Consider the following 14,301-nt stretch of genomic DNA (forward strand, 5'->3'; position numbering starts at 1 on the left):
CTATTTGCATTTAGTGAATTACGGAAATATTTAGATTTATAGCCACCATAATGTTCTTTCTATTGGACTCATCTCTTTTATATTCCCCTTTCTCTCATGCCTTGCCTGTTTTTGGATCAATAAAATTTTTTCATTATTCCATTATTTCCCTCTATTAACTTTTACTAGTCTTTCAGTGGCTCTCCTAGAGACTGCAACAGGCCCGTGTATGGATTACAATTTGATACGGATCATTACCTTTGCCACTCCCTGACCATGCTAGAAACAGAATAACTTAACTCTCTAAACACTCTCTTTTTGTACTTTTATGGTCATGCGTTTTAACTCCGCGTAGACTTTGCACCCCACAACGCACTCCAGTCCTTGCTTTGTGCAGCCAACGTCTGGGAAATATTCATGCGTACTTATTCATATATTTACTCTTTCTGTCGCTTTCTATTCCTTCCTGCAATTCCATGTTTTTCTCTGGGGTTATTTGCCTTTTGTCTGAAGAACTCTCTTTAGAATTTCCTTTGGAGCGTGTTTTCTGGCGACAAGTGTCTCAGTCTTTACTTCCCTGAACGTGCCTTTGTTCCACCCGCGTTTTGGAAGGATAATTTGAGTGGGGATGGCGCTCAGGCTGGCGGATGCCGTCTCCGCCCCGCACAGGTGTGGACCCGTTGCCTCGCACGCATCCATCATCCAGTGCCTTCCATCACTCCTGCTGAGAAGCTGGCTGTCAGACTCACTGCTGTCCCTCTGAAGGGGGTGTCTTTTCTCGGTGGCGCCTAAGATTTGTCTTCGCCTCAGGCAGTCTTCATATGAGGCGCTGACGCGTGGCTTTCTCCGTAGTCATCCTGCTTCTGGCTCTGTGGGTTTGGGGGGGTTGGGTTCTTCCATTACCTTTTCAAATATTGCTCCTCTGTCCCCCTTTCCCTCCTCTCTGAGACTCGAGTTACAGCACGTGAACTTCCAACCATGACTCACTCTCCCCAACATTTTTTTTCTATATTTTGCCTTAGTCTTTTCTTTTTCTTCAGTTTGGCTGTGTTCTACTCACTGCCTTCCGGGTTACCCGTCTGTCTTCTGCTTTGTCTCATCCATGTTCTTGCTGTTCAGATATTGTATTTTTTCTTCAATTCCCAAATGCTCTCTGGTGAATTTCTCCATCTTTCCCTCTATTTTCTTGGACTTAGTCAGCATGGTGATTTTTAAAGTCTTTGCCCTCTAACTCTGATATCTGGATCACTTCTGGGTCTGTTTCTAAGATCTGTGTTTTTTCTTGGTTTTGGTCATGTGGTCCGTCTCTTGTCTTGACAAGTAATTTTTGGTGGAGTCTGAACACTGTGGACAAAGCACACTGCCGAGGCTCCGCCGGCGCTCCTTGCTCCGAGCGGGTCTACCCTTCCCTCCGCGGGATGCTGTCCATCCAGCAGGGACTCTGCTGAGTCTGGGGGTTTGCAGGCCTGGCAGGCTCAGTCTCCCTCTAGCTGACCTCTGTGCCTTTAGGGTTTTCAGTTCAGAGCCCGATGTGCTCTTTGGGGCCCTTCCCTTTGGTGGGTCCTAGCGTCTAAACTGTGCCATGACTCTGCTTCTCCATGACTTTCCGTATGTCCCATTTCCACAAAACCCCAGAACTCACCACATGACCTGAGGGGAAAACTGGCCAGGTCCTTCAGACCCCCTGGTCTCCATCCGGAGCTCCACTGACTCTCTGTCCCCCAGCAGTGGCCTCTGGTACAACGCCACGGGGATTCTCAGCCTCCCACTAGTGCCTACAATCAGGAGATGCCCCCAGAAAAAGAAGGAGCTACTGGAGTTAGCTCAACTCCCTAAGGGGAAACGGTCCTCCCCTCCTCAGAGTCCTTCTCCCGTTCACATTACCTCAGCTGCTCCTGACACCTTCCAACAGACATTTCTGTGTCCTGTAGAATTTCCCGGTTGTTCCCAGCAAGAGCGTGGCCTTGTGCTGACCCTCAGTCCCACTCGGAGCCCACTTTGGGATTCTGAAGCAGGCGGCTCTCTGGGCTCCCTCTGAAGTATGCATCCTTCAGCAGGACCAGGAGCAGACCTGCCCCATGGGCCAGATGTCACCCCACGGTGCTGCAGAACCTGGAGCAGTGCTTCAAACTGGAGAACCATGAGGTCCCAGCTTTGCCAACACGGCCTGGGAACCCGTGTTGGGGAGCGAGCATAGTGAAGGCCAGACTTCCCCCGTATGGGAGCGATGCCAGCCTCTTCCTCATCCCACTGAAGTGCGTTGAGGCAAATGGCAGCCAGGCGGAGGAACTTAAGGAGGAAACCCATGCGGGCACTCTGGAGAACTGGGTGTTCCCATTCAGCTCACAGAGCCCCTGGAGCTCACTGATTCATGTGATTCATCTCATTTAATCCTTGTAAGAGCCACGAAGTACTTAGCACTATGATCCCATTTCACGGACGGGGAAGATGAGGTGGGGGCCACACTGCTGCCCTGGTCACCTTTCTTAAAGCAGCAGGGCCAGCATTGGATCCCCGGTCTGTGGGTTCCAGGGCCTGAGTTCTGACCCCTGCATGGCACAGCCCTTGGTGGGCCATGGCTACGAGCACCCTTGAAGAGCCCTGGGAATCTTTCCTGGCCTGCCTCCCGACTCTGCTCTTGCCTGCTTTCCATCTCTAAAGCTTGCTCAGATCTGGCTCCTGCTTGCTACTTGCTCCCTTGAGCCCGAAACACTGACTCCCACACACTTTGCCCAGGGTTCCTTGCTTGTCCACCCGGTCACCAACTAGCCCTGCCTGCACCCAGCCTGTGCCAGGCACTGGTCCCTGTGTGGCCTGGGAGGGGAGGTGACAGCATCCATTTGGGATGTCATTCAAGTCAGCACCTCTTGCTGAGTGCAAGTGCCTGCTCAGTGCTGTGGATCGGGCACCCAGGACCTCCAGCCAGTGACACTGGCCTAGAGCCATTTTGTACATTATTGATAAAGCGGGACCACAGGAGAGAACTGAGGGCTTGGGGCTGGTGCAGGCCAGGCTTGGCTCAGCCCCAGGATGCCGTCTCTTTCTGGCCTCGGTTTTCTCATCCTGGAAGCTATAAAACCAGCTTCCCACGGCGGCAAGGGCTCCAGCGAGATGACATAAGAGGAAATGCTTTGTCACTCATAAACACTCTCCGTGGACTGTTATCACATGCTGGCTGCTGGCTCTCCTCTCCAGGCCAGCAAAGGCCTCACTAATCACATGAGTATTCTTCCCTGATGAGGTTGTGGGGCCAGGGTACAGGGTGCTGCAAAGGAGCTGCACCATGGCAGTCTCTGGAGGGAAGGGAGGCCCTCTGCACGGTCCCTCAGACTGTGCAGCACCAAGGACTTGCCGGCTCTCTGCCCCAGCTGGGAGCCACGGTCCAGCCTGCCGCATCTCAGCACGTGCCGCCTGAGAGCCCAGGTGTTTGTCTCCTATGGCTGACCACAAACCGGGGGCTAAAAACCCAGAAGTTTAGCTGCCCACAGCTCTGGAGGCCAGGAGTCTGAAGTTCAGGTGTGGGCAGGGCCGGTTCCTCGTGGGACCCTGAGGGAGGACCCTTCCTGCCTGCCCTGCAGCTTCTAGGGTATCGAGGCATTTACTGGCGTCTGGGTGTGTCCCCCCATCTCTGCTTCCATTGTCGCAGGGCTTCTCTGTGTGAGCTTTCCCCTTCCTTCCCTTAGAAGAACAGTGAATTTAGGGCCCCCCAATCCAGGCCAATCCCATCTCAGTAACACACCTGCGAAGACCCTTGTTCCAAGTAAGGTCACAGTCACAGGTTCTGGGGCACAGCCACATCATTTGGGGGTTCAACATTCAACGCACTAGATCATGCTTTCATATTTTTTTGACTGAGATCCACCGCAGGGAATGCACTTTTCATCTTGACTCTGAAACGCACACACGCACATGCACACACCCCTCCATGGTTGAAATTCAACTTCCCACAATACTCGTCCTTGTTTTGTGTGATGCACGGTGATACTTCCTGTTCTGTTTCTTCTTCCGTACTGGCTGCAAACTCACGGGATTGCCTCCTGGGCCCGCCCATGGCCCACAGCCTGTATCAGAGGCTCCTCTTGGAAGGGCCGGGTCCTCCACGCGGCATCCGACATGGGACATTTCAGTGCACACCCGGGTACTCATATTGACTCGTGAAGGAGGCTCAAAACCAATTGCATAAACCTCACCCACGCAGGGGACAACCTTCAGTGTGAAGACGCTCACGGCCGCAGTGTTTATAAGAGGGACGGACCGGAGACGACCTGGGCGTCCACTAGCGGGGGAGGCAGAGTACACTGGGGATGTTTGCCTCCGGAATGCCATGCAGCCCCTAAGACCATGGTTAGAAATGGGTCACAAACATGGAGGAAAGCTCCCAACACACTGTCGAGTGGAGAACTCTGAAGAAGGACGTGTACCCGGGGACGATGCTGCGGCGCCTGGTGCACAGGAAACATTCACTACGCGTTTGCTGAGTGAATAAGTGAACAGTACACGGGGGAGACTGAAGGAAGCACACGCAGAGCCCTGCGAGCGGATCCCCTTTCTGGTCACTTCTAATCCCCCATTTCCTCTGTCTGCAGCACTAGTCTCACTCTGTACAGTTCCGTCTTTCTCTGTCCCTCTCGGCCGTCTGTTTCCTCCCCTGAACACAGGCTGCATGAGTGTGCAAATCTCATCTGTCTTCTTGTGACCCAACCTGGAGCTCCACACTGGGCCCAAAGAATCTTTGTTGAATGAATGTCTGACGGACGGACGGATGCCGGTTTGGACGTTTTTACTGTTTTCCCTGTTTGCCCGACCATTTGTAATGCAGATCATTTTGTTTCAAATGGAAAGAGTGATGTTTATTTTTCTACATTTGAAACACGATAAAATAAAACTAAAGAAGCTGCTATTTCCCCACACAGGTGTCTGAAGGGAGCCAAGCTCCTTCTGGAGAACAAGAGGCCTGTCCACAGGACCCTGAGGCTGGAAGGAAGAGCTCCCTCGACACGCAGCCACATGGAGAAGTGATGGCCCCACGATGCACCTCCGCGCGCCCAGGCCAGGCTGTCCTTTCCTGACCCCGAGATTGCCGTGCCAAGGGCCGGTATTAGCAAGCCACACGGATTGTGTCAGGACGTGGGGGCCATGTGACGCCTCAGCGGTGAGTTGCTTGTTCTGTTACCGTTGCTGCCAGCACAGGCGCCGTGTGGGTCAGTCTCAGGGATGCGCTGCTCGCTGGATGGAGGCAGCGTCCTTTCCGTTCATGTCTCCCCAGCGAACCCCAGGGCCCCCGCCGTGATGAGACGGCATGTCTGCGCACCCCGTCCGTAGCCTGTCCGTGGCCTGTCCATGGCTCTTCTCGTGCACGCGTTCCTTTAGTCCTGATCTCATCCTAGGGAGAAAACGGCAGCTCTGTTTCAGTGATGATGAGGAGACAGTCTCAGAGAGGTTGAGGGAATTGACGAGGCCACACAGCAAGAGGGTGGCTGAGCTGGGACCAGGAAGCAGGGCTTTGCAGTCAGCTCCCTGGCGGGGCCCTACTCGCTGGGCAGGCCTGGGCGGGGACACAGGCAGAGGGGCCATGTCATTGCTTCCTTCCTCCCAGCCTCATGCCTGCAACCTCCTCTTTCATACGCTCCCCTCTCCTCCCATCTTGGACTCGGGTGGGGAGGGGAGCCCCGAGGTGCTGGGCACACCAAGGCTGGGGTGTAATGGGGTGATGAGGTCAACTGGGTCATGGCAGGTGTGTCCCTTGCCCAGGCCTCACTAGCAGAGATGGGGACATCCTTCCTGCCCGCCCAGAAGAGGGCCTCCCCAGGCCAGACAGAGAGGGAGGATGGTGCCCCGTGGGGCGTCCACTTGCTCATCCACCCAGGAGCTTGCGTGGGGTCCAGGCAGGGTGCCAGGCGCTACCCCCGAGCTGAGAGACTGGTCAAGGCAGTCGTCACAGACACGGCAGGAGCGGGCGGGCTTCCCATGGGCTGCACGCAGAGGAAGGGGCACCACTTGCCTGACAGGGGCCGAGTGCGGGCCTGGCTGGGGGTTCCAGGGAGGGAGGTCCCCGCGCTGCCAGCCCACCAGAGACAGGCCCTGGAGCGACCCGTCAGTCAGGGACACGGTGTCCGCAGGCCTTTCCGAGGGCGTGTCTGGTTACAGTGGCAGGACTCGGCGTGCGGCCGTGCCACGGAGTGGAAAAAAGAGAGCATCTCAGAAAAAATGTGCAGCGTTATATGGAAAAATCCTAATGATAGGCCGTGGGGAGGAGGGCGGAGAAGAGCATCTACGTGAGTGTGTGTGCGTGAGCGAGCGTGTGAGAGCATCTACGTGAGTGTGTGTGAGTGTGCGTGAGTGTGTGTGTGAGCGAGCATGTGAGAGCATCTACGTGAGTGTGAGTGTGCGTGAGTGTGTGTGTGAGCGAGCATGTGAGAGCATCTACGTGAGTGTGTGTGAGTGTGCGTGAGTGCGTGTGTGAGCGAGCGTGTGAGAGCATCTACGTGAGTGTGTGTGCGTGAGCAAGCGTGTGAGAGCATCTACGTGAGTGTGTGTGAGTGTGCGTGAGTGTGTGTGCGTGAGCGAGCGTGTGAGAGCATCTACGTGAGTGTGTGTGAGTGTGCGTGAGTGTGTGTGTGAGCGAGCGTGTGAGAGCATCTACGTGAGTGTGTGTGAGTGTGCGTGAGTGTGTGTGTGAGCGAGCGTGTGAGAGCATCTACGTGAGTGTGTGTGCTGAGCGAGCGTGTGAGAGCATCTACGTGAGTGTGTGTGAGTGTGCGTGAGTGTGTGTGTGAGCGAGCGTGTGAGAGCATCTACGTGAGTGTGTGTGAGTGTGCGTGAGTGTGTGTGCGTGAGCGAGCGTGTGAGAGCATCTACGTGAGTGTGTGTGTGAGTGTGCGTGAGTGTGTGTGTGTGAGCGAGCGTGTGAGAGCATCTACGTGAGTGTGAGTGTGCGTGAGCGAGCATGTGAGAGCATCTACGTGAGTGTGTGTGAGTGTGCGTAAGTGTGTGTGTGAGCGAGCGTGTGAGAGCATCTACGTGAGTGTGTGTGTGAGCGAGCGTGTGAGAGCATCTACGTGAGTGTGTGTGAGTGTGCATGAGTGTGTGTGTGAGCGAGCATGTGAGAGCATCTACGTGAGTGTGTGTGCTGAGCGAGCATGTGAGAGCATCTACGTGAGTGTGTGTGCGTGAGCGAGCGTGTGAGAGCATCTACGTGAGTGTGTGTGTGAGTGTGCGTGAGTGTGTGTGCGTGAGCGAGCGTGTGAGAGCATCTACGTGAGTGTGTGTGTGAGTGTGCGTGAGTGTGTGTGTGTGAGCGAGCGTGTGAGAGCATCTACGTGAGTGTGTGTGAGTGTGCGTGAGTGTGTGTGTGAGCGAGCGTGTGAGAGCATCTACGTGAGTGTGTGTGTGAGCGAGCGTGTGAGAGCATCTACGTGAGTGTGTGTGCGTGAGCAAGCGTGTGAGAGCATCTACGTGAGTGTGTGTGTGAGTGTGCGTGAGTGTGTGTGTGAGCGAGCGTGTGAGAGCATCTACGTGAGTGTGTGTGCTGAGCGAGCGTGTGAGAGCATCTACGTGAGTGTGTGTGAGTGTGCGTGAGTGTGTGTGCGTGAGCGAGCGTGTGAGAGCATCTACGTGAGTGTGAGTGTGCGTGAGCGAGCATGTGAGAGCATCTGCGTGAGTGTGAGTGTGAGTGTGCGTGAGTGTGTGTGTGAGCGAGCGTGTGAGAGCATCTACGTGAGTGTGTGTGAGTGTGCGTGAGTGTGTGTGTGAGCGAGCGTGTGAGAGCATCTACGTGAGTGTGTGTGTGAGCGAGCGTGTGAGAGCATCTACGTGAGTGTGTGTGTGAGCGAGCGTGTGAGAGCATCTACGTGAGTGTGTGTGTGAGCGAGCGTGTGAGAGCATCTACGTTAGTGTGTGTGAGTGTGCGTGAGTGTGTGTGTGTGAGCGAGCGTGTGAGAGCATCTACGTGAGTGTGAGTGTGCGTGAGTGAGCGTGTGAGAGCATCTACGTGAGTGTGTGTGAGTGTGCGTGAGTGTTTGTGAGCGAGCGTGTGAGAGCATCTACGTGAGTGTGTGTGCCTGAGTGAGCATGTGAGAGCATCTACGTGAGTGTGTGTGCTGAGCGAGCGTGTGAGAGCATCTACGTGAGTGTGTGTGAGTGTGCGTGAGTGTGTGTGCGTGAGCGAGCGTGTGAGAGCATCTACGTGAGTGTGTGTGAGTGTGTGTGCCTGAGCGAGCGTGTGAGAGCATCTACGTGAGTGTGTGTGCTGAGCGAGCGTGTGAGAGCATCTACGTGAGTGTGTGTGCCTGAGCGAGCGTGTGAGAGCATCTACGTGAGTGTGTGTGCTGAGCGAGCGTGTGAGAGCATCTACGTGAGTGTGTGTGAGTGTGCGTGAGTGTGTGTGCGTGAGCGAGCGTGTGAGAGCATCTACGTGAGTGTGTGTGAGTGTGTGTGCCTGAGCGAGCGTGTGAGAGCATCTACGTGAGTGTGTGTGCTGAGCGAGCGTGTGAGAGCATCTACGTGAGTGTGCGTGAGTGTGTGTGCTGAGCGAGCGTGTGAGAGCATCTACGTGAGTGTGTGTGAGTGTGCGTGAGTGTGTGTGTGAGCGAGCGTGTGAGAGCATCTACGTGAGTGTGCGTGAGTGTGTGTGTGAGCGAGCATGTGAGAGCATCTACGTGAGTGTGTGTGCTGAGCGAGCGTGTGAGAGCATCTACGTGAGTGTGTGTGCTGAGCGAGCGTGTGAGAGCATCTATGTGAGTGTGTGTGAGTGTGCGTGAGTGTGTGTGCGTGAGCGAGCGTGTGAGAGCATCTACGTGAGTGTGTGTGAGTGTGCGTGAGTGTGTGTGCGTGAGCGAGCGTGTGAGAGCATCTACGTGAGTGTGCGTGAGTGTGTGTGCCTGAGCGAGCGTGTGAGAGCATCTACGTGAGTGTGTGTGCTGAGCGAGCGTGTGAGAGCATCTACGTGAGTGTGTGTGAGTGTGCGTGAGTGTGTGTGCGTGAGCGAGCGTGTGAGAGCATCTACGTGAGTGTGTGTGCTGAGCGAGCGTGTGAGAGCATCTACGTGAGTGTGTGTGTGAGCGAGCGTGTGAGAGCATCTACGTGAGTGTGTGTGAGTGTGCGTGAGTGTGTGTGTGAGCGAGCGTGTGAGAGCATCTACGTGAGTGTGAGTGTGCGTGAGCGAGCGTGTGAGAGCATCTACGTGAGTGTGTGTGAGTGTGCGTGAGTGTGTGTGAGCGAGCGTGTGAGAGCATCTACGTGAGTGTGTGTGCTGAGCGAGCGTGTGAGAGCATCTACGTGAGTGTGCGTGAGTGTGTGTGCGTGAGCGAGCGTGTGAGAGCATCTACGTGAGTGTGAGTGTGCGTGAGCGAGCGTGTGAGAGCATCTACGTGAGTGTGTGTGAGTGTGCGTGAGTGTGTGTGTGAGCGAGCGTGTGAGAGCATCTACGTGAGTGTGCGTGAGTGTGCGTGAGTGTGTGTGTGAGCGAGCATGTGAGAGCATCTACGTGAGTGTGTGTGCTGAGCGAGCGTGTGAGAGCATCTACGTGAGTGTGTGTGCCTGAGCGAGCGTGTGAGAGCATCTACGTGAGTGTGTGTGCTGAGCGAGCGTGTGAGAGCATCTACGTGAGTGTGTGTGAGTGTGCGTGAGTGTGTGTGCGTGAGCGAGCGTGTGAGAGCATCTACGTGAGTGTGTGTGAGTGTGTGTGCCTGAGCGAGCGTGTGAGAGCATCTACGTGAGTGTGTGTGCTGAGCGAGCGTGTGAGAGCATCTACGTGAGTGTGTGTGCCTGAGCGAGCGTGTGAGAGCATCTACGTGAGTGTGTGTGCCTGAGCGAGCGTGTGAGAGCATCTACGTGAGTGTGTGTGCTGAGCGAGCGTGTGAGAGCATCTACGTGAGTGTGCGTGAGTGTGTGTGCGTGAGCGAGCGTGTGAGAGCATCTACGTGAGTGTGTGTGCTGAGCGAGCGTGTGAGAGCATCTACGTGAGTGTGTGTGCGTGAGCGAGCGTGTGAGAGCATCTACGTGAGTGTGTGTGCTGAGCGAGCGTGTGAGAGCATCTACGTGAGTGTGTGTGTGAGTGTGCGTGAGTGTGTGTGCTGAGCGAGCGTGTGAGAGCATCTACGTGAGTGTGCGTGAGTGTGTGTGCTGAGCGAGCGTGTGAGAGCATCTACGTGAGTGTGTGTGTGAGCGAGCGTGTGAGAGCATCTACGTGAGTGTGTGTGCGTGAGCGAGCATGTGAGAGTGTGGGGGTGAACTTGGTGGCTCTGTGCATGTCTGAGAAGGTGTGTGTGTGGCTCTGTGTGTGTGCGTATGTGTGACTATGTGTATGGGCGTGTGCACACGTGCACACCCTGGGCTCACAGCCCTCCTCTCCTTTTCCATGACATCTCTGTGTCACCGGCTGTGGCCCTGGTCCCTTCCGGGAGCTGAGAGGGGACAGGCGCAGGTCTGCTCTGCAGGAGAGGCCGCCTCAGCCTCCCCCTGCTGGCCACGGTCGCCCGGGGGTGGGATCGAGGCCCCACCCCTGCCTTCTGGGCCGCGAGGGATGTGAAGCATGGCCCGCCGCCCCCCTCGGTGCTCCCTGTGCTCGTCCCCATCTGTCCCCTCCCCCTGGGCCCTCGGGGCGCCCGCACAGGAGGCCTGACTCTGAGCTTTTGCCTGCCGGCGGGCTCCTCAGCCCTGCCCACACCTCCTCGAGTCTCCTCACCTGGTTTCCCAACCACCTTTGACGGCCCCTCCCAGCACCTCCCCGACGCCTGCTAAGGCTGCTCTGGTGGGATGCCCCGCAGCAGCTCTACTCGGTTTCCCCAAGGTTTACCCCGACACCCGTTCCTCCCCTTGTCCTGACATCTGTACGGTGCATGGCACTTCAAGGGAGGGTTTGGATAAACGGCCCTTCATGGGAGAAGGGCGTCTGTGGCAGGGCTGGGTTGGGGACGGGAGTAGATTCCCGGGGCCCCGGGCGTCTGCTTGGCACAGGGACTGTGGGGCAATGTCCGCCTTTGGGGAGGCGCGGAGGGAACGGGGCGCAGAAGGGCGGGGTGCTCTCCCGAAAGGCCGGCAGGGCTGTGGACCGCCGGGCGCCCTGCGCACACCGTAGGGTCTCTCGGCACCTGGTGATGGGGCGGCCCCCTTCTTCATGGGGCTGGTGTCCATTGTCACCCATGAGACCACAACCAGAGGATTTCCTCTATGTGTGTGCGTGCATGTGTGTGTGTGCAGGTTCTAAGCACCGTCCCCCTCATTGAAGTCCTGACTCTTTTTGAACAGCTGTTGCAGGTTGAACAGTGTCCCCCAAAGGACAGATTCGGTCCTGACCCCCGTACCTACGAGTGTGACCTTGCTTGGAAATAGGGTCTTTGCAGATGTTCATGTTTAGATGAGGTCATTAGGGTGAGTCCTTTAAGAAGAGCAGAAGGGACACTCAGAGGAGCCCGTGTGACGATGACAAGGCCAATGTTGGGGTATTGTGTCTACCAGCCAAGGGGCGCCAGGAGCCACCAGAAGCTGGGCGACTCCAGGAGCCGTTTCTCCCTCAGAGCCTCGGGAAGGAAGCAGCCCAGCCGCCACATCTTGACTTCAGCCTCCGGCCTCCGGACTGTGGGAGAACAGGCTTCTGTTGTCAAGGCCGCCCACTCTGTGGGCCTGTGTAACGGCGGCCCCAGGACTCTCCTAGGACCGTCCTTTTGGAAAAGCCGATGCCCCAGCTGGAGACGGTGTTAACTACCCCGGAGGCCCGAGGTGCCCACACCCTCCGAGGCCAGGGAGCTCGCAGGCCGGCCCGCCCGCCGTCCTTTCACATCCTTGCTTCTCACCCCTGTTCCCTTCACCTTAGAGTTCAGAAGTGCAGATTTCAAAGCAAAGGACATTTGGAAAATAATCACCCCACAGGGATGCGAGTGGAATTCCAGTCCTCCACACGAAACTGGGAGAGGAGTGCTCTTGCAGGCCAGACGTGCCAGGCTCCCTCCTCCCTGGAGGCCCAGCTTTGCAATCACTGCTCAGACGGTGCAGCAAGAACCTCTCGTGGGTGTTTCTGAAACCCACTCAGCAACCTTGAGGATCCATACAGGCAGGAACCAGGCCCTGTTGACCCCGGGCCCGGGACTGTGCCCGAAACACAGCTGAGTTACGGACACGTGTGTGGAAGAGAGGAGGGGGGAGGGAGAAGGAGGGAGGGCGAGGGGGGAGGGAGGAGGGGGGAGGCAGGAGGGGGAGGGGGGAGGCGGGAGATCTGCTCAGGTGCTCAGAGCTGAGCCTGGCCTCTGGGCTCCCCCAGTTCCTCGCCGTCTTCCCCGCACCTGGCCCAGGTGGCCGACACAGGCCCAGTACCCACTCGAGTTCCTGCCCTGACCCCATAATGGCATCTACGGGACCCAACCCCTCACTCACCAGATGTCCACAGTGGTGAGAGCGGGTTAGTGTCCTGGGGCTGCCCTACCCAAGGGCCATTGACTGGGGGCTTAAAACCCCAGAGATGTCTTCTCTCAAAATTCTAGAGGCAGAAGTCCGACACCAAGGCGTCGGCAGGGCTGGCTCCTTCCAGGTCTCGGAGCAAGTGTCCTTCCTGCCCCTTCAGCTCTGGTGGCCGTGCGAGCTGTCTGGGACCTCGGGCTGTGTGTCCTTGGGCCTCCCCTTCCTCGTCTGGAAATGGGGATCCCAGTGCCCATGTTGTAGGGTCACTGCAGGGTTGCCTGCGCCTGCCGGGGCTTGGTGGCGGTTCGATTCTTCCCTCCTGTGAGCTGGTTCAACTGGTGGCATACTTTGGAGACTGACCCTGAACTTTCTAAGGCTGCCCCTTCTGTTGTTTGTAACACATTCTCATTTTAAGAAATCTGGAAAACACAGAAAAGTAGATGAAAGAGTAAATACACCCAAAGACAACGATTATTCACGTTTCAGTGTATTTACTTTCCATCTTTCTTTTTCTCCTGTGAATTGTTTTGATGGTTGAGGTTGACCCAGAGAACAATTTTTACACAGCCCTCGGGAGACTTGGCTGGGTCGATGTCCTGAGTGGCTTTATTTTTAGTGAAGATGCACATGTTTGACAGCGGGTCCTGGTGCAGGAGATGCAGCCGAGCCCGTCTAGGGACTGACAGGCATGAGGGTGGTGTGGAGCTCGCCATCCCCGCACTGGCCTCCTGGTCGGGGGAGCGCTGGGCCACAGCCTGCACCGGCCGGCCGTGTCTCTGAGGAGCGCAGTCTTTGAGATTCAGATGTAAACAATTTATTTTGCATCTCACTAAAATGAATTGACCAAAAGGAAAATAAAAACGGCAAAACCAGGACAAAGAGATAAAATCCATGTAAATATTTTCACCGATTTCCCAATATTTTCCTCAAGAGGAGCTGCCTGAGAGACTCTGCGGGGGCCTTGACTGAGTGGGGTTTGCACCAAGACCCCCGCCCGGCCCCCAGTGATAACTGGCTTCTGGAGCGGACGGGCTGTCGGCTGGACATGATTCGCAGGGATGTGGGGGAAGGAGGCAGGAGGGGGTTTGAGGCCTTGTGTCTCTGTCTCTGTGATGACTGTGAGGCGAGGTGAGGCCACGTCCACAGCATCCAATGAGGGGGCATCGACGCCGACATCAACCCAACAGATGAGTCAGATGATGATGCCCCTCTGCGGGGCCCCAAGCATGTGGAGGAGCCCCCAGGAGGTGGGCCGATTCCACTTGTAGCCTCTCGGAGCAACAGGGGTCCTTCCTGCATGAGCTATGTGCTGTGGGGGGGGCCAGTGCCAGGTGCAGGGCTGGTGGGGGACTCCACGTCAAGGCTGGGCTCCGTGTGACGCAGAGTTGTGTGCCTGAGACAATGTGTGTGGTGTGTGTGAGCGTATGTGGAGCAAATGTGTGTGAGTGTGCGTGGTGTATGTGCCCATGTGCTGGTATTGTGAGTGTGAGTGTGTGTGCGTGTGTGGAGTGTGTGAGGCAGGACTTCAGCCTCGCCAACACACTGCTTCCTGCAATGATGGCCTCTCTGTGCGTCTCTTCCTGCCGCTCTGCAGTGCCCAAGGGGTCCAGTGATGGGCCAAGGGCACTCTCCTCTCAGACGTGCATCCCCGTGGGTCCTGGGCAGCACCAGAAGGGCGGTTGGCCTTCCCGGGGGCACGCTCTGCTGTGGAGAGCTCCGGACTGTGTTGTTGGCCCTGACAGCCATCCTTCCTCGGGTCCTGTCCTGCTCTGCCCTCCTTCTGCAACGGCCCCAGGTCTTGTGTCTCCAAGTTCGGATGCCTCTCAGTTTCGCTGACGACAGAATTGAGATTTTGGTTTCTAGTCCCACTTCCTGTTGTTCCCTGAGATTTCGGGGAGGAGAGGACAGCAGAACCGTCTTCACACTTCC

The 14,301-nt window shown here is 56.4% G+C and overlaps 1 protein-coding gene across 4 annotated transcripts in view; it reads left to right on the plus strand.

Moving 5' to 3' along the window:
• ZNF469 (zinc finger protein 469) overlaps positions 1-14,301 on the plus strand; it is a 315,902-nt gene that overhangs the window by 107,836 nt on the left and 193,765 nt on the right. For all 4 annotated transcript variants that reach the window (XM_070500275.1, XM_070500273.1, XM_070500271.1 and 1 more), the window contains one exon: positions 4,893-5,131. The gene's annotated coding sequence lies outside the window, so the exon portion shown is untranslated. The remainder of the gene's footprint in view (positions 1-4,892; positions 5,132-14,301) is intronic.

This window comes from Equus asinus, chromosome 28, assembly GCF_041296235.1.
Source record: "Equus asinus isolate D_3611 breed Donkey chromosome 28, EquAss-T2T_v2, whole genome shotgun sequence".
Lineage (NCBI taxonomy): Eukaryota > Metazoa > Chordata > Mammalia > Perissodactyla > Equidae > Equus > Equus asinus.